This window comes from Scylla paramamosain, chromosome 15 (genome assembly GCF_035594125.1).
Source record: "Scylla paramamosain isolate STU-SP2022 chromosome 15, ASM3559412v1, whole genome shotgun sequence".
Taxonomy (NCBI): Eukaryota; Metazoa; Arthropoda; class Malacostraca; order Decapoda; family Portunidae; genus Scylla; species Scylla paramamosain.
Genome location: NC_087165.1, coordinates 9,583,512 through 9,601,690, shown reverse-complemented (window position 1 = coordinate 9,601,690; position 18,179 = coordinate 9,583,512). Strand labels below are relative to the sequence as shown.

General features: G+C 43.6%; 1 protein-coding gene across 9 annotated transcripts in view; it reads left to right on the top strand.

Annotated features, from left to right (window-relative positions):
- The window catches only part of LOC135107380 (radial spoke head protein 3 homolog), a 109,637-nt gene that overhangs the window by 33,912 nt on the left and 57,546 nt on the right, over positions 1 to 18,179 (top strand). For 2 of the 9 annotated variants that reach the window (XR_010271742.1, XR_010271741.1), the window contains exon 1: positions 15,858 to 18,179. This exon is cut by the window's right edge and continues 606 nt beyond it. The exons of the other annotated variants lie outside the window; for them this stretch is intronic. The gene's annotated coding sequence lies outside the window, so the exon portion shown is untranslated. Of the gene's footprint in view, positions 1 to 15,857 lie in introns of those variants that run through there. 9 annotated transcript variants of the gene reach the window in all.

The following is an 18,179-nucleotide window of genomic DNA, read 5'->3' as shown; positions in this document are numbered from 1 at the left end:
GTGTTCTGGAGGTCAGTACTGTCTGTATACTCTCTCATCACTGTTTCCTGGGTCTATTAATGATTTCTTTTCCCCTTAGGCTGATATCTTATGCACATTATACAGCCTTGTCGTGTCCTGGTGCTTAGCTTACTTACGTACCTACATATCTACCTTTTTACCAACTTGACCCTTACTTAACCTACTTACCTACCTGTCTTCCTTTTATACAGCCTTATTGTGTCATGGTGCTTAGCTTACTCACTTACATATCTACCTTTTTACCAATCTGATCCTTACCTAATCCACTTACCTACCTGTCTACCTACCTACATGCCTACTTACTTACCTACCTTGCCATTCACCTAATCTACTTCCCTGCCCACATACCTTCCTACTCACCTGCCTGCCTCTCACCTGCCTGCCTCTCACCTAACCTACTTCCACACCTACGTAGCCATTTATCACCAGTCAGTTTTCTCACGCTTCCTTTCACTATCTAATGAGAAACGGTTGGGAAAGGTCAGTGAATTATAGCGATCATTTTATATATTTCCTTTCACCTCCTGTGACCGAGTTCCTGGTTGCTGTGCTGTGCTGTGCTGTGCTGTGCTGTGCTGTGCTGTGTTGTGTTGTGTTGTCCTGTCCTCATTCCGTCCCCCTAAGAAGCGTAGTCATATAATTAGTCGCGGTATTAAAGTTACTTCACAGCGACGCGCCTCCCGGCAGACACCCTTTTGTTGTCCGCCACCCGCCTGATAAATTAGAATCGACTGACGCTGTTGCTTCCTCTTCTTCCCTGAGTGTGTGGTGACGTGGTCCATTCTGCTCCCTCACGCATTGCAAAGGCGGTGATGGTGGTGGTGGGTGGTGGCTCTGTGTGCTCTTGTCCTCCCAATTCTCCGCCTGTTGCCCTGGATATACAGTGTTTGAGTGAATGATTAATTGTTCTCCCTCTCTTTTTTGTGTAGGTTGTTCCTTGTTGAAGGTTTTGGTATGGGTGGTGTTTTTAGGTTAAGCCAGGTATTCTTAAACACTTAGTTCTCTCATTAGGTTTGTTTTCAGACCACGGAAATGACTGATCGTGGTTTTCCTGTTGTATTTCCTCGGGTTTACAGTTCGGTAATGTATAGGTCCTCAGCTTGTATTCTTAAACACTTACTGCTTTCATTAGGACTATTTTCATAGGCCACGGAAATGATGAATTGTATTTTTCTTGTTCATTATGTAGAATACTTATTAAACTATCACTTGAATCATAAAAACACCCTAGAAAATCACAATGGCTTCAATCTATCTCTAGAATCATGAAAACACCTTTGAAAATCCTTCCCAGTAACTTCCACAAGATCGTGTTAGAAGTTGTACCGATAAGACGCAGATGGGATAAGGTTAAGCGTTCATTGGTAGGGGTTATGGGGACGCAAGGTGGTGTCAGGCTAATCTTTAGGGGAAGGGAGGAGGAAGGAAAGGCGCCACAAGTTTAAAAGTAGCACAAGCGATGACGTCACTTGGCACGTTGATTGATGCTTTTCATTCTAATTGGTTCCTCCTGTAAAACTTTCTTATCGAACAAATTACTCGTGCGCTCACTCACACGCGCGCAATACACAACACCCACCCATCCACACACACACACACACACACACACACACACACACACACACACACACACACACGACAAAAATGCGGCGAAAAACAAACATTTACCTTGCTTATCGTCTTCTCCTGTGTTTGTTTATCTCTATATCTTCGTCTTTGTATATCCTTATCTGTTTGTATGTAGATAAGTGTGCATGCATTAGTGTCTGGCTGGCTGGCTGGATGGTTTGTGTCTGGCCAGAATGTGTATCTGCATGCGTGTCTTGGTGTCGTGTTGGTCAAATGCTTCCTTTCTGCAACACAACGCAAAGCTAATCAGTAACCTTCCACTTGAGAAACCCTCCACAGAAAACGTAGTGCGAGAAATATTGAACACATTCCTGGGTGACTTCAATCACCACCTTGATTCTTTCGGAAACTAGAGGCGAGAAATGCAGGCGGCATGCACGCACTCACTCCCTGGACATTCCTGACTGAAAGGAATGGAAGGAAGAAAATGTATTAATGAATAATCTATACATGTCGTGTGCAAAGGTCTCGTTAAGATGGGTTGGAAAAAAAAAGAGTAAGAAAAAAGAACATCAATATCTTCTTCGATATATTTTTTATATCGACAATTGGTGCATGAGGCTTCCAGTAATCTCAAGTTTAGTTCTACCACTTTTTTTTCAATCGCTAAGAACTTAGAATCACACGCATCCACACCGCGCACCCATCCACCCCACCCACCCATACACACACACACACACACACACACACACACACACACACACACACACACACACACACACACACACACACACACACACACACACACACACACACACACACACACACACACACACACACATGCATAAAAGTTTGAAAGCTCATCACATAAAAAAATAAATAATTTCTTACATAAACACGATGATTACTTGATGAAGGGTTGCGAGTAATGAATTGATTAAATTTTGTATGAACTCTGATAAAAAATTAGTACTGCGTTGAGATTGTACTTATTGAGTTTATTATTCTGCTAATGATGTCGTTTCCTTTGCTTTCTGTATGTTTGTTTAAGTGTCTGCGTGAAAAAAAAGTATGTTCCATTTTCTTTGTGTGTCTATCTGTCTGTCTCTCCGCCTTTCTGTCTGTCAATCCGTCCTTCCACCCCACCTGCACTTCTTCTGTCTGTCTGTGTCTGTCTGTCTGTCTGTCTGTCTGTCTGTCTGTTTGTTAATTCGTCTCTCAAATTCAATTCTCTCTCTCTCTCTCTCTCTCTCTCTCTCTCTCTCTCTCTCTCTCTCTCTCTCTCTCTCTCTCTCTCTCTCTCTCTCTCTCTCTCTCTCTCTCTCTCTCTCTCTCTCTCTCTCTCTCTCAATCTCTCTCCATAGATACTAAATATTTCCGTGATTTCCCCTTCAGTCCACTATGCGCGGCATCTGTGTCACCATTGGTTGTCACGGCAGTTATTACCGATTACTTTACCTGCTCAGGCTAATGGGCGGGCTTAGTGAGCAGCATATTTTGCAGATGATATTGACAAGCCAGCTGCAGGTCACTGTCCTCTCATTTTCTCTGCCAGAGGTGCTGGCCTGGATGGCAAGGAGCTCCACGCTCTCATACACTCATCGAGACTCCAGGTGCTTCTTTTGCAACACGAGTTTTATATAAGAAAGTAAGGAGGTGGTGCAGGAAGCTATCTTGTTAACACGTGGTAGCTCCTGTATAAGATATGTACCTGCCTTTTTCTGTCTATCAATTCATATCCATAAATCTGTCTAATCTTTTAAAACTCCCTAATGACTGGGCACTAACAATCTGATTATTGAATCTATCTCATTCATGTACAACTCTATTCGAGAATTAATTTCAGTCCTTCTCTTTTTTTTTTTTTTTTAAATCTAACTTCATCTAGCTTGAATTGTTCTATCCTGATTGCTTACCATGAAAATTTTGTTTGGCACGCTTGCTCTATCCCCTATACCATTAAAAGACCTCTATCAGATCCCTTCTTAATCTACGCGTCTTTAAGGAATGTAGTTTCAAAAGCTTAAGTCTTCTTTCGTATGGAATGTTTTTTAGACCTTGTACATTTTTTTTTTTTTTTTCAAGACGAGAGGATACAAGGTATGAAAAGTATGAAATATTTATTATCCCCTATGTCTTTTTAGTCCGATTTTTTTTTTTTTTTTCACTACCCCGTGATTCTGCTTCGTGGTGCAGGTTCCGGTTCCCTCGAGGCGACGCATTCCTTCTGTCACCACCCTAACATTTAGATCGGTGACGTGAATATGAAGGTAATCATGCTTTTCGTCACGTTGACTGCAGCGTCGATAAAAGGCTGGGGACTTCCTGGAATTCATTACTGGCGGTACCATTTTGCATTCCTCGATATGCAAGCCGCGGCGAAACCTTGCTAACTAGTGGGTGCCGCCTCTGTCATGTTTCCCTCAGATCTCAAGGGGCTGCGTTTCATCTCAGGTTCTTTTAACACAGTCTTTTGGAAGCGATTACAGTTCTCAAGGGTAGTTCTTATGATATTATTGGTCGTTTTATCTCGGCTACCCTTTTAGATCACTGTAAACGTCATTAGGGTTTTCAAGGGTGTTTCTTTGGTGTTAGTGGTAAGTAGTTTATCTATTTATTTATTTATTTTTTTTTATGTAAGACGTCACTGGCCAAGGGAAACAAAACTAGAGAGAAAAAAAAAAATCCACTCAGGCGCCACTTCCAAAAGAGACGTCAAAAGAATCATAAAAAATTGAGGGATAAGTGTCTTGAAACCTCTCTCAAATCATAGGAAGGAGGAAATACAGAAGCAGGCAGGGAGTTTCATAGTTTACTAGAGAAGGAGATTAATGACTGAGAATACTGGTTAACTCTTGCATTAGAAAGCTGCTATTGAGACTCTGCTGGAGGTTCTTGAGTGTTATTAAAGGATTTTTTTTTTTTTTTTATGATGCTGGTGATATTTTAATAAGGAATACGCATAATTCATTGGAAATACATTGCTGAGAACCGAACGAATTATCTCTATTGCCTTTGAGAATAGTTCTTATGAGAGACTTAAGTATAGACAGTAGAGTCATAATCTGTAAAATACTTCAGGCAAATATCGATTTCTGACAATTCTCTCCACCTGTAAAATTCCCAGTTCCTCTTTCTTTTTTTCTCTCTCTCTCTCTCTCTCTCTCTCTCTCTCTCTCTCTCTCTCTTTTTTTTTTTTTTTCAGCGATCTTAATATAAATCAGTTCATTAGTCCACGCATTAACATCTTTCCGGTTTTAAAGACATGAAATTCAACTGTACATTAACCTGGTGTGTTTCTGCGCCTCAGAGCTTACCTAAACAGACACCTCTCATGGATTAAAAATTTGGCTAGTGCAGTGTGAACAATAGCCTTATCTGTATCGTAACATTCCACAGCATTACACTGATTTAAGCGAAGACAAAACGCCCTTCACATGTATTAAAGCTTGGCCAGTGCAGAGTGAACGCAGCACAGTATTATTTGTATCGCAGCATACCACTGCACTGCACTAATGTCAAAACTCGCATCTCGCCGCCCACGCATGACTCGGCCACCAACACCTCGCTATTCCAGATGTTTTGTACCCTGAGCGTACCTCGATATCGACTGTTGACTCTCTCTCTCTCTCTCTCTCTCTCTCTCTCCTCTCTCTCTCTCTCTCTCTCTCTCTCTCCTCTCTCTCTCTCTCTCATCTCTCTCTCTCTAAGAACATTAGAAAATAAGGGAAGCTGCAAGAAGCCATCATGCCTACACGTGGCAGTCCCTGTATGAAAATATACCTACCTATTTCCACATGTCATCCCCATCCATAAATTTGTCTTATCTTCTTTTAAAGCTCTCCAATGACTCAGCACTAACAACCTGAATCACTGAGTCCCGTTCCATTCATCTGCCACTCTATTTGAGAACAAATTCCTTCCTATTTCTTTCTTACTTCTAAATTTTCAAGCTTGAACCCGTTATTTCTAGTTCTGTCCTGATTACTGATCCTGAGAATTTTGCTCTCTCTCTCTCTCTCTCTCTCTCTCTCTCTCTCTCTCTCTCTCTCTCTCTCTCTCTCTCTCTCTCTCTCTCTCTCTCTCTCTCTCTCTCTCTCTCTCTCTCTCTGTGACACAAATAAAATAAAAAAATGTTCAAATTAAGCTTAACGATCTCCTGCGTAATTCACCTGCGGCGGATTCCTCTTCTGCAGAACGAGTTACGTAATTGTTGTTCTCGTTCATCATTAGCGTCAGGCGCCTCATCCGACCCACCGCCATTAGGCAATTCTGGTTACTCTCTGGCGAGGACTGCGCAGCGAGGGAGCGAGCGAGTGGGGTTGCCAAGGTAATTGAAAGGGTATATTTTTAAGCAATACTTTCGATAATCTTAGAGGAGGGCAATGAAGGAGGGCATTGTCGAACTTCTGCTTATGAAATAGTATTATCATCGGGAGAGGGAGGCAAGGGGGCGTGTGTTTGACGCTGTTGTTGACATTTCTGGTTTTCCTGGAGAAGGAGAAACTCGGTGGTTTAAATCGAGTGCTTTTTCTTTCCCCTCTACATGAAGGACGTTTGTTCCCAGCAGGCGTGATTAACCTAAATTAGAGAGTCGTGAGTGGGCGGAAGGCGATCTGGAAGTTAACGACGGGGCGGGTAAACAGCGGCCACAGGTGGTTCTTTGGGCAAGGGTCGAGGGTGTGAGTGTGTGTAAGGAGCGTGGAGGGGCAGCGATGATGAAAGGCTTGCTGAGTGGGAGTGGTGTGGTGGCCTTGTATGGGGTGCTTGTACATAAGGGTAGGACTTAACTATCACCACAGGGAGAATTTGGGTGTCTTATTACGCCGCAAAATTTGAAACATTTGAAATATTCAGCCATCATCTAAATTTACAAGTTCATACCGACTTCAACTTCGTACATGGTTTGATTTAATTTTTAGGGTAGGCCTTTTTCCATACTTGTGTTTCTTGGGTAAGATAAGAGCATGAGAAGAGGGAGGTTACGAGAAGGCATTAGGCGTACACATGGCAGGCCTTGTATAAAACGCTCCTATTTCTTGTATCACCCGCATTCATGAATTAATACCAAATTATATAATTGCCACCTTAGGCTAACAAGAGAGCGCTAATACCGTAAAAAAATGCTGTTAACCAAGGACAAACTCTTAATTGCAAACACGAGAGAAACACTGTACTGCAGAACCTCCCAGGACCCCGCTGTAGAGAAGAGCGCTGTTATTAGGTACGTACATACCAGTGAGTCTTTTAGATAGCATGTTCCTTGGCGGATTCCTACCATGGGGTTTTCCAGAGAATAGTTTTGTTTATATCAACCCGAATTAGCGAGAAACCAGAAGGAATACCACAAAGTTACCTTAGTGCAGGTTCACTGCCACGTGGGGGCTGCACTGTTCCGTGTGTGTGTGTGTGTGTGTGTGTGGTGTGTTGTAGGTAGGTAGATAGGTGTGTTGGTGATGGGTATCGTGAGTATGCATGTGTTATGAAATAGGGCGTTGTTTGCCTTTTGTTAATTTACCAACATGTGGCTAACGTTATACAGAAGTCTACCATCGTTTATCTGTGAAAGAAACCGGGGCAGTTGACGTATCGGAGAAAATGGAGCAAAGATGCCTTGTTGGGCAGACTCATCCAAAGTACAGAAACTTCATTTGAGCTTACTCGTGTACTCGCTTCGGTTTATCTGTAGATGTAGGAATGGCTGGAGGAATGGAAAGAGATTACTTGCTGAGAAGGGTTGAAGGAAGAGGAGCCAGAGGAAGACAAGGAAGAAATTCATGGAGACCTTGACTGGAAACTTTAAAATAAGGTGGAGTGTGATAGACCTGGTTAAGACGGTGACTTTGGTACAGGAACAGGTATGAAATTACTAACACCGTTGACATTTAGTATTGACTGTATTAGCAAAATTACAACACATTTCTTTCATAGAAGTTAATTATGTAACACCTGATGGGTAATAAAATGTTTATTTAAAAGCATTAATATTGTTTTCATATTTTACTGTTTGTCTGCCTGATCTGTACATCAAAATCTCTCTCTCTCTCTCTCTCTCTCTCTCTCTCTCTCTCTCTCTCTCTCTCTCTCTCTCTCTCTCTTTTTTTTTTTTTTTTTTTTTTTTTTTTTATTTAAACAAAATTTACATCAGGCTTAAAACAACACGTTTTTTATGCTGTTATTTGAAAAGCCTATACTTAAATGTAAAGAAGAAAATATATACAAAAAGTAAACTCATCCTACTATATATATATAGACATGATTAACACAGCACTAGTGTGGGGGGTTGTGTTTTACGCCACCTGTGTGCAGCCACTTTCACTTGCTGGAGTGTCATTGTCTGTGTATCACTCGTGGCTGCCGTAAACACATTCCACAGTCTGGAGGTTCTAGCTGTGTAAGAGCGCTGGTGCTGCCTCGAGTAAGATCGAGGCACTTGCACCAGCATGTCATTGGAGGTGGTGGTCCTGGACTCCCTCTGGACAGCTCGTGGTGGGAGCCTTATCGAGCTGAGATGAGGGACCTCCAGAACCCGGGCCTTGTGCTGGACCACCAGTGCCGACACGTCCCGCCGATGCTCCAGCGACGTGACTCCGGTCTGCTCCTCCTGCTGCTGCTGCTGCTGCTGCTGCTGCTGTCCGTCCATCCCCACCAAGCGCAGGGCACGGCGTTGCACAGCATCCAGTCTCTGCAAGTGGGTGGGGGCACTCGACATCCAGGACAAGGCACTGTACTCCATACAAGGCCGTATCTGAGCCTTGTACAGTGTGAGGATGCCCCGGGAGTCGAGGTTTCCTGACATCCGACGCAGTGCAGAGACTCGCTGGGAGACCTGGTGGGCAACAGCAGCAACATGGCGGTCAAAGCGCAGGCCACAGTCCACTGTCACTCCCAGCAACTTGACGTGTTCCTGGAGGGAAGTGTCTGGCCTCCAAAAATCAGACAGCCTGAGACGGCTGGGGAGGCAGCTGGGGACCGTGAGATGACCATGGCCTGCGTCTTTTCTGGAGCGAAGCTGACTTGCCACGCCTCTCCCCACTCCATCACCAGCCTGAGCTGCCTGTTTAGCTCTCTAACGGCTCGCTGACTGTCGGAGCGGCAGTAGGAGCGGGAGAGATTGCAGTCGTCGGCGTATGCAAGCAGAGTCGGGATTTGCCGCAGGAGGTCATCGATGTATATGTTCCACAGGATCGGGCCCAACACTGAACCCTGTGGAACTGAGGCCTGTATAGGTAACGGCTGGGATGCCTGTCCATTGATGACTACCCGGAGGGTTCTCCCCTGGAGGTAGTCCTCGAGCAGTGCAAGGAGGTTGCCCTGGATACCCTTGGCGCAAAGCTTTTTTACAAGCCCCGCGTGCCAGACCCTATCAAAGGCCCCAGCAATGTCCAGGGCCACCACAAGAGTATCCAGACCTTCGTCCAGGGCATCCTGCCAGCCTTGGGAGAGGAGGGTGAGGAGGTCCGCTGTTGAGCGGCCAGGCCGCTCTCTCTCTCTCTCTCTCTCTCTCTCTCTCTCTCTCTCTCTCTCTCTCTGTAACGTTTCCTCCCAACCCAACGTCGCTATTTATATAAGCCCAAGGCCGCATGAAGTATGGATGAATTTGCGGAAGTCTCAAAGATATCACATTAACAAGTCTGTGCTGTTCATTATTTTAAGGTGATATTTTAAGGTGGTATTCTGAGTCCCTGGGACGCTCGACTGGGATGCTTTCCCAGAGCGCCCTACCTCGACCCATGCTTGGTGGCGGGAACTGAACTCACAGAAAACGAGTCAGGGGGAACTAAGACAAAGTAAGTGTTCGTGCAGTGAAGGTGAAGAATGTGTGTGTGTGTGTGTGTGTGTGCGCATGTGTATGTGTGTGTGTGTGTGTGTGTGTGTGTGTGTGTGTGTGTGTGTGTGTGTGTGTGTGTGTGTTGTGTGTGTGTGTGTGTGTGAATCATCATGGGTATTTTTAGTAGGTATTGGGGATATTGGAAGAAAAGGAGAAGAATTGGGTTAAGTTTGCGTGTTGGTCATAGATTATTATAAGGTTATTATTCTTATTTAATGTAGAATGATTTCCGAGTGGTATATCTGCCTTTATGATATAGATACAATACTACTACTAGCTACTACTACTACTACTACTACTACTACTACTACTACTACTACTACTACTACTACTACTACTACTACATCGAACACCAGTAATCGTTAGAAGAAAAGAGAGAAAATACCGAGAAAGGAAGAAGAAAAAATAGCAGGAAGGCAGAGAAAGAGAAGAGATTGAATACTACGAAGAGAGGAAGAGAAATCAGGCAATACTAGGAAGAGAAGAGAGGGAATACTAGGAAGAGAAAGATAGATATTCAATACCAGGAAGATAGAAAGGAAGAGAAAGAATAACAGGAAGACAAAAAATAAAAACAGTGAATACCAGGAAGGCAAAGGAAGGGAAGAGAGAGAGAATACCAGGAAAGACAGAGGAAGGAAGAAAGAATACCAGGAAGAAGAAATTAAAAGAAAATGAATACCAGGAAGAAAGAGGAAGAGAAGAGAAAGAGAAGATAAAAGGTATGAATGTCAGGAGGAGACTTTATGTGTATGAGAGAGAGAGAGAGAGAGAGAGAGAGAGAGAGAGAGAGAGAGAGAGAGAGAGAGAGAGAGAGAGAGAGAGAGAGAGAGAGAGAGAGAGAGAGAGAGAGAGAGAGAGAGAAGGGGGGTCAACACGGCCTTCAGATGACTGTAGTAGATGGACATTGATCATCGAAATTCTCTCTCTCTCTCTCTCTCTCTCTCTCTCTCTCTCTCTCTCTCTCTCTCTCTCTCTCTCTCTGCTCTCTCTCTCTCTCTCTCTCTCTCTCTCTCTCTCGTGATATAAGGTTCTTCCTATATATTTCTCTCCTCGCTTTGTTATTTTATTTATTGTTTTGTCAAGTATATTTTATAACGTTAGTATTGCAAGGTCTCTGAGAAATGCTTTTGTTTTCTTGACCTCGAGTCAGTGTAGCAGTGAGCGCCGCGGGGAATGTCAACACTGTAAAAAGTATTAATCTGTCTGTTAAACTTTAATTATTAATTCTGTTGTTTCTCTCTCTCCTCTCTCTCTCTCTCTCTCTCTCTCTCTCTCTCTCTCTTCTCTCCTCTCTCTCTCTCTCTCTCTCTCTCTCTCTCTCTCTCTCTCTCTGTCTAATATTATGGCAAATCGATTTAAGATGTAAGAAAACAAAAACATCTGAAACATTATTTTCTTTTGTTTATGAACGTAATTTTTCATTCGTTTATTGATTCTGCATGTTATATATTTTCCTATTCACCATTTCCGCATGTTGGTAAGTACAGCCAAATTTGTTTTGTACTATGCGCTAAAGTTGACGTTAGGCCCCAGGCACTGTACGTATAACAATAGTTTGGTCGGGCCCAGCCTCTGTTCGCGGCCGGTACAACGTATTTATACCAGTACCAGCACAGTACCTTTCTCCAGGGCCATCCTGCCTCGCTGCTGCTCCACTTCGATACGTAATAATCAATGGAAGGCAGAATGGATAACACCTGCGTGATTTTAGATTCTCCAAATAGCAAGCGATAAGCGGATCACTCATCGGCGATTTCGAGGATAATATAAAACGTAAGGAAAACAAGAGAAGCTGGAAGAAGGAGCCTGGCGTACACGTGACAGTCTCTGTATAGAACATATCTACGTCTTTCCTTACGTCATCCCTATCCATAAACTTGCCTGATCATCTTTTAAAAAGCTCCCTGATGACTTAATACTAACATCCTGATCAATGAACCTGTTCCATTGATCTACTTCTGTATTTGAGATCCAATTTCTTTTTATCTCTTTTTAAATTTAGATTGAGCCCATTATTTCTTGCTATATCCCCGATTACTGATTCTGGTGATTTTGTTTACGTCACCCTTGTTATATATCGCATATCACTTAAAGACCTTCAATATCGTTTAATATAGTCCTACGCTGGTTACTCTGCAGTGATTAATATCGTACATTTTTTTTTTTGTTACGTTTAAAGGAGGCTGCCAAAGGAACACTAGCAAACTAACAAAGAGAGCCTTGCTTAATCACCCCTTCAAAATACTGAGCAGAAAAGGAGTCAAGTCGAGTTGGCTAATTTAGTGAGTTGTCTTTTTCGTGTGTCTGTCACAGGGATGAAAGACAACACTGGGAGGCATGCTTAGCTACGTAACACACATATCCATACTCATTTGCTCGTATTTATTGACTAACTGACTGCCTGGCCGATGTTCTGTTTGGCTAATATGAGTATACTTAGGTGAATACAAACATACATATACATACACGCATACATACATACGTAGAAATGTATATTATGTGTTTAGTATAAGCGTTCTTACTTACTTGACTACTGATATATCTATTTTCAATCATTATCTATTAGTTCTTACACACGTAACTACATATTGATCCACTTACTTTCAATCATTATTTATTAGGTCTATAAGTATACACACGGAATCACTAAACTGCCTACTTATCCTCAACCATCATTTATTAGTCTGTAAATACGTAACTGCATCTCTGTCTACTTAGTTTAAGTCTTTATTCAGTCTTTACACAGGCAACCAAACATCTATCTACTTATTTTCTATCACTATTAGTCTTTTACACAAGTATCTGCATATTTCCCTACTTTCATTTTTCTTTACTCTTTGCACACACACACACACACACTCTCTCTCTCTCTCTCTCTCTCTCTCTCTCTCTCTCTCTCTCTCTCTCTCTCTCTCTCTCTCTCTCTCTCTCTCTCTCTCTCTCTCTCTCTCTCTCTCTCTCTCTCTCTCTCTCTCTCTCTCTCGATAATGTCAGGTGAAGGGGAGTGGTGAGGGAGACTCGACAGAACACCGCTCGTTATAATGCAGCCATCCAGCAGAGAAGAGAAGGTTACAGGAACTTCAGAGAGGAGATTAAAATGTAATGCAGCGTGTTGAAACTATCCTTTAAATTCCCTTTTTTTTTTTACTACCAACCTTGTGAATTTACCTCGATATTTGGATCTAATCACACACACACACACACACACACACACACACACACACCTCAGGTACATTTAGGTCATCCCGACGGCAAACAAAGACTGGCTGATACATAAGTAATTTCACCCACATTGCGTAACTCATGCAGTACCTCCTCCTCCTCCTCCTCCTCCTCCTCCTCCTCCTCCTCCTCCTTTACCTAACACAGTCTTCCTGTTGCAGCAACCTATTCTGTTTAAACTTTTCTCATCATCAAATATCCTAGCAGAGGCCAAAAAGTCTGCTGCTGTTTGTTTGACTTTATTTTCCTTTATAGATTTCCTCCTTTTCCTTCAGCAGCTTTTTACATATTCTTATTCGTCACCAGCCTCCTCCACAGACTTTTATTTCCTATCTCTTCTACTCGTTTATTTGTACTTTCTTCTCTCAACCCATCTCAACCCCATCTCCCTCCCAATACTTCTCAGTCCCAATACTTTATTCAGTCCGCATTGAAGTCTATCATTTCTCTATTCACATACCACTCTTTTTTTGCTTTAGTGTCAAGGAGAAATAGTTGTCTAAAATTATGCATAAAGGTCATTCGTATAGAATGTGGAAGGAATTCTTGTTCCGGCCGTCAAGCAGCCCACCCCTTTACTATGGCTCGGCCTTGGCATTTGTAGGCAGCAATGTCGATAACAGTCACTACCCCTGTATTGGAATGTGAGGAAGTTTGTGCCATTAAGTTGATGCCTGACGAGTTTCAGCGATTGTTAGGTTACGTTTCTTGCTTATCTTTTTTCACTGATTTCGATATTCTTTTTCTGTTGATGTTTTTTTTTTAATAAGTTTTGGGTAAGATGAATTGGTCAGTGATGGAATATAACATAAATATCATGAATTGGCTTTTCTTTACTGTTATTTCTTTCTTTTATGTGAGAGACATTTAACATTTTTTTCGGAATTTCTTTTTTGTCTTTGGCTTTTCCTCCCTTTTGCATATATATATATATATATATATATATATATATATATATATATATATATATATATATATATATATATATATATATATATATATATATATATATATATATATATATAAAGCATAAGAAAATAAGGGAAATTGCAAAAAGCTGTTAGGCCTGCACGTGGAAGTCCTTGTATTAAATATACCTAGTTAATTAGTTACTTTAAATCAGCAAACACAGTATAGTGAGTACATTCAAGATCCCTCTTGGTCTAAATAAACAAGTATAATTTAACAGATTATAATTAAGGCCTTTAAAACATACAGACATTCTTTTCTTGTAAACAATGCAAGAGATAAAAATTTGGAAAAGTGACGAGAACCTTACGAATGGTGAAGGAGAGAAGAAGGCAGGAGGCGTGTTTTCTATCAGCTAATCCCGCGAAGAATATAGTTAGGTCTTAACATGTGACGGAGCTTCCCGCATGAAGTAAATACATCAGCAGGATAAGTAGTTGTTACGTTGCCCGGCTGTCTTACTAACCCGCAGTTCAAGGACGAGATGCAGTATGGCGGAGGGAGACTGGGAGGAGGGGGCCGGGGTTTCTTGGCTATATATAGTGACGGGTTTAATTTAGTATGTACGTAGACCCTGACCGAAAGCTGCTAGGTTTAGACGAAAACACGCCCTTATGTGTGTGTGTGTGTGTGTGTGTGTGTGTGTGTGATCATAAGGACATAAGAAAATAAGGGAAGCTGCAAGAAGACATCAGACCTACACGTGGCAGTCCCTGTATAAAAAAACATGCCTTTTTATATAAATGATTAACTATCTAATGTGTGTGTGTGTGTGTGTGTGTTTGTGTGTGTTTGTGTGTGTGTGTGTGTGTGTGTGTGTGTGTGTGTGTGTGTGTGTGTGTGTGTGTGTGTGTGTGTGAGTGTGTTTGAATCGTATCATCTATCCGTATCTTTATCACCCAAGAGTGCCAGTTCAAGTGACTCAGTGTAAAATATTTCACACTCTACGGACAAAACTTGCCGCGTTTCACTACACGGCGCCTTTAACCTGCCGAACGAATGGTGGAGAAAATTCGTGATGAACATTGTTATTTCTTTTTTACATTCCCTTTCATCTTACACGGTTTTAGTTTATGACGCACATTCCATCATAAAACACACACACACACACACACACACACACACACACACACACACACACACACACACACACACACACACACACACACACACACACACACACACACACACACACACACACACACACACACAGGTATCCACACACCAGTACACCTCGACAATCGCCAGATGCGGCATACGGTTTGGCATTGACATTCCTAAGTAATTATGGTGTGCATTATTAATTTGTTCAATAAAGGGCGGTGAAGGACGTGTGGAAGGTAGATTCCGCGGAGGAGGAGAAGGAGGAAGAGGAGGAGGAGGAGGAGGAGGAGGAGGAGGAGGAGGAGGAGGAGGAGGAGGTAAAGAAGAAAATATATTGGCTTTTCATTCTAAAAACAAGTGAAAGTGTTGAGTGGACAAAAAAAATAGAGAGGAAGTAACAGAGAGAGAGAGAGAGAGAGAGAGAGAGAGAGAGAGAGAGAGAGAGAGAGAGAGAGAGAGAGAGAACTTCTATCTTCCTACTGAATTTCCTTTTTGAATTTTTATGAATTTTTTCTTGAATTATCATCTTCTTGAATAATGTTGTTGTTGTTGTTGTTGTTGTTGTTGTTGTTGCTGTTGTTGCTGTTGTTGTTGTTGTCGTTGTTGTTGCACAGGGAACATTAAAAAGGAAAAAAATGGAAGACTTCTTGCAGCCTCTCGGTCTCTCACCCAAAATATGTATCTTTCTAAAAATGTTTGCCATACGTAGCAACACACACCCACACACACACACACACACACACACACACACACACACACACACACACACACACACACACACACACACACACACACACACACACACACACACACACACACACACACACACACACTCTCTCTCTCTCTCTCTCTCTCTCTCTCTCTCTCTCTCTCTCTCTCTCTCTCTCTCTCTCTCTCTCTCTCTCACACACACACACACACACACACACACACACACACACACACACACACACACACACACACACACACACACACACACATAAATAGTTGTGTTGGTGGTTGGTTTTTCAATCTGGTGATTTATAGAAAACACCTTCACTTTTTTAGCAAAAGACTTCACCATAAGTCACGTTTATTTAGATTTATAGTAAGGTTAAATCATTATCTGATTATTTCAATTCTTAAGTTCGAAGAAAAAATGGTAATATTGTTGGCAGAGACGTACTGTTACTGCCGTCGGTGGTGTGTACTCTTCGATGTCATGGCAGACCCACGAGCACGAGGAATGTGTGGCCACTGGCGTAGCCACCTGGTGGTCAGCCGGTGACACTCACACTGAAGGTTCCCTCACGTCCACCACATGCCTCAGTCGCCCACTTGACACGGAGGGAGGGAGCGGCACGCACTCTCACGCGCTCCCGGCATTGCTCTTTGCCTGTCTGTTTCTTTTTATTTGTGTTCTTGGATATTTTAGTGACGAAATACACAACTTTTTGGGACTATCCACGGTCACTACGTCATAGTGGAGGTAATTGGAGCACCTGAGGCTGGCGGTGCGTCAATCAATTACTTCAGGAGCGGCCTTAATGAGGTAAAATTGCTTCCGTAAACTCGGTCAGCTGTGAGTGCCCGGCCCGCCCATACGCCTCGCCTCGGCACCCACTACTGCTCAGGCCACACGCTGGGAACCGGAAGGAAGTGCCGCATGGAAAACGACAACAACAACTAAGGTCAAGAATGTGGCGAGACTCATTAAGGGTTTGATAAGCGGCTCACGACATTTCCCACACGCGAACCAAGGCCTGAGTGACGTCACGGTCTGTGCGAAATTAGGGCATGAGTATCTGCCCTGAGGTGCCAGGAAGAGAAATAATAGCCCATTAAAACTCACGTATTCAGGTGTCGCAGAGAAAAGTTTAAGTGTCCACCTCACGCAGGGCATCACGGGACGTCTGCTGGGCGAGAGGTGAGCAGAGGGCCGAGCGAGGGTCCCGTGTAGCCCAGTGTGGAGAGTGTGATGGGCAGTGACACCTTCTAACTATGACTGACGTAGTGCTGAGCGAACCTGTGGACACGCAGTCTCTCATGTCTATTACCCGAGAAGTCTCTGAGGGAGGCGGCGCGGTGATCCCCGCGTCGCACCCCACCCGCGTCAGGAAGGTGCGCCCCTCGCAGCTCAAAGGCAAGCGAACGTCAGAGCTCGTGGACAATAAAAGCATGAGTCAAAAGCCAAAGCAGCACAAGGACTATTTATCAGAGCAACGCGCTAAGAGACTCGGCAAGCCAAAGGTGAAAGGCAGAGAAGGTGCGAAAAAGAGTAAAATAAAGCAACACGAAAAGGAGAAAGGAAAAGAGGACGAAGAAGAGAAGGAGGAGGAGAGTGTAGCAATGATGAATGAATCAAGTGAAGCAGATTCCAGACTTATCTCCGCAGGAAGTACCTCGAGTAAAGACGAAGGGATCAGTAGCAACGGTGAGAAGGAGGAGGATTATGAGGCGGAAGAAGGAACGATGGCTGACGCAACGCAAGACGACGAACATCACGACTCTGGCGATCCTGACGACGATGACGAGGGACGTGGCAGCATCAAGGACGAGGGTGACGAGCTTCCCGACCAACTTGACGATGAAGTGCCAACTGAGGACGGCGGGGAAAATCTCGCTGACGAAACCCCTGCCGGTGATGAGAGCATACCTGAACCTCTGGAAGATGCGGTGCCTCCCACAGACCAAAGTGAAACCGAAGCAGATCCCGAAGGTGATGGAGAGACCGTGTTAAATGAAGAAAGCCTCGATCAAGAGGAGGATGCCAATGGTTACAGTGGTGATATGGACGAACCAAACTCCCTCGCTGCAAGCCAACTGGAAGTCATCGGTCTTTCTGAAGACACCGCTGATGACACTCCTGCGGCGGAAGCTGCGGAGGATGCTGTGGAGGATGCTGGGGAGGACGCTGTGGAGGATGCTGGGGAGGACGCTGTGGAGGATGCTGGGGAGGACGCTGTGGAGGATGCTGGGGAGGACGCTGTGGAGGACGCTGGGGAGGATGCTGGGGAGGATGCTGGGGAGGATGCTGGGGAGGATGCTGCGGAGGTCGCTGAAGGGGAAAGTGAGGAGAAAGTTGAAAGTTTAGAGGAGGAAAAAGAGCCCGCATCAGAGGAGAAAGTTGATGATCCAGTGGATGAAGAGGAGAAACTCGAGTCTGAAGAGAAAAGTGATAACGAAGAAAAGAGTGATCATTCAGAGAGTGCCGAAGCTGTAAATAACGATACAGTGGCCGAAGAACAGACAGATGCACAACAGGAGAATGATGAGGAGCAAGGAGAAGAAGAAGCAAAGAACAGTGAGGTAGAAGAGAAAGAGGAAGAAATAAAGGAAATTCCAGCACTCGCCAAAATTTCTGGGAGACCAAAACCGAAGAACGTAACCACCACGCCTCGGATACGTGAGCCAAACGCCCCCAAAACACCCCGCAAGAAGAGCTATGACGTCAGCAAGGTTATGGCCAACAGGAAGCCTA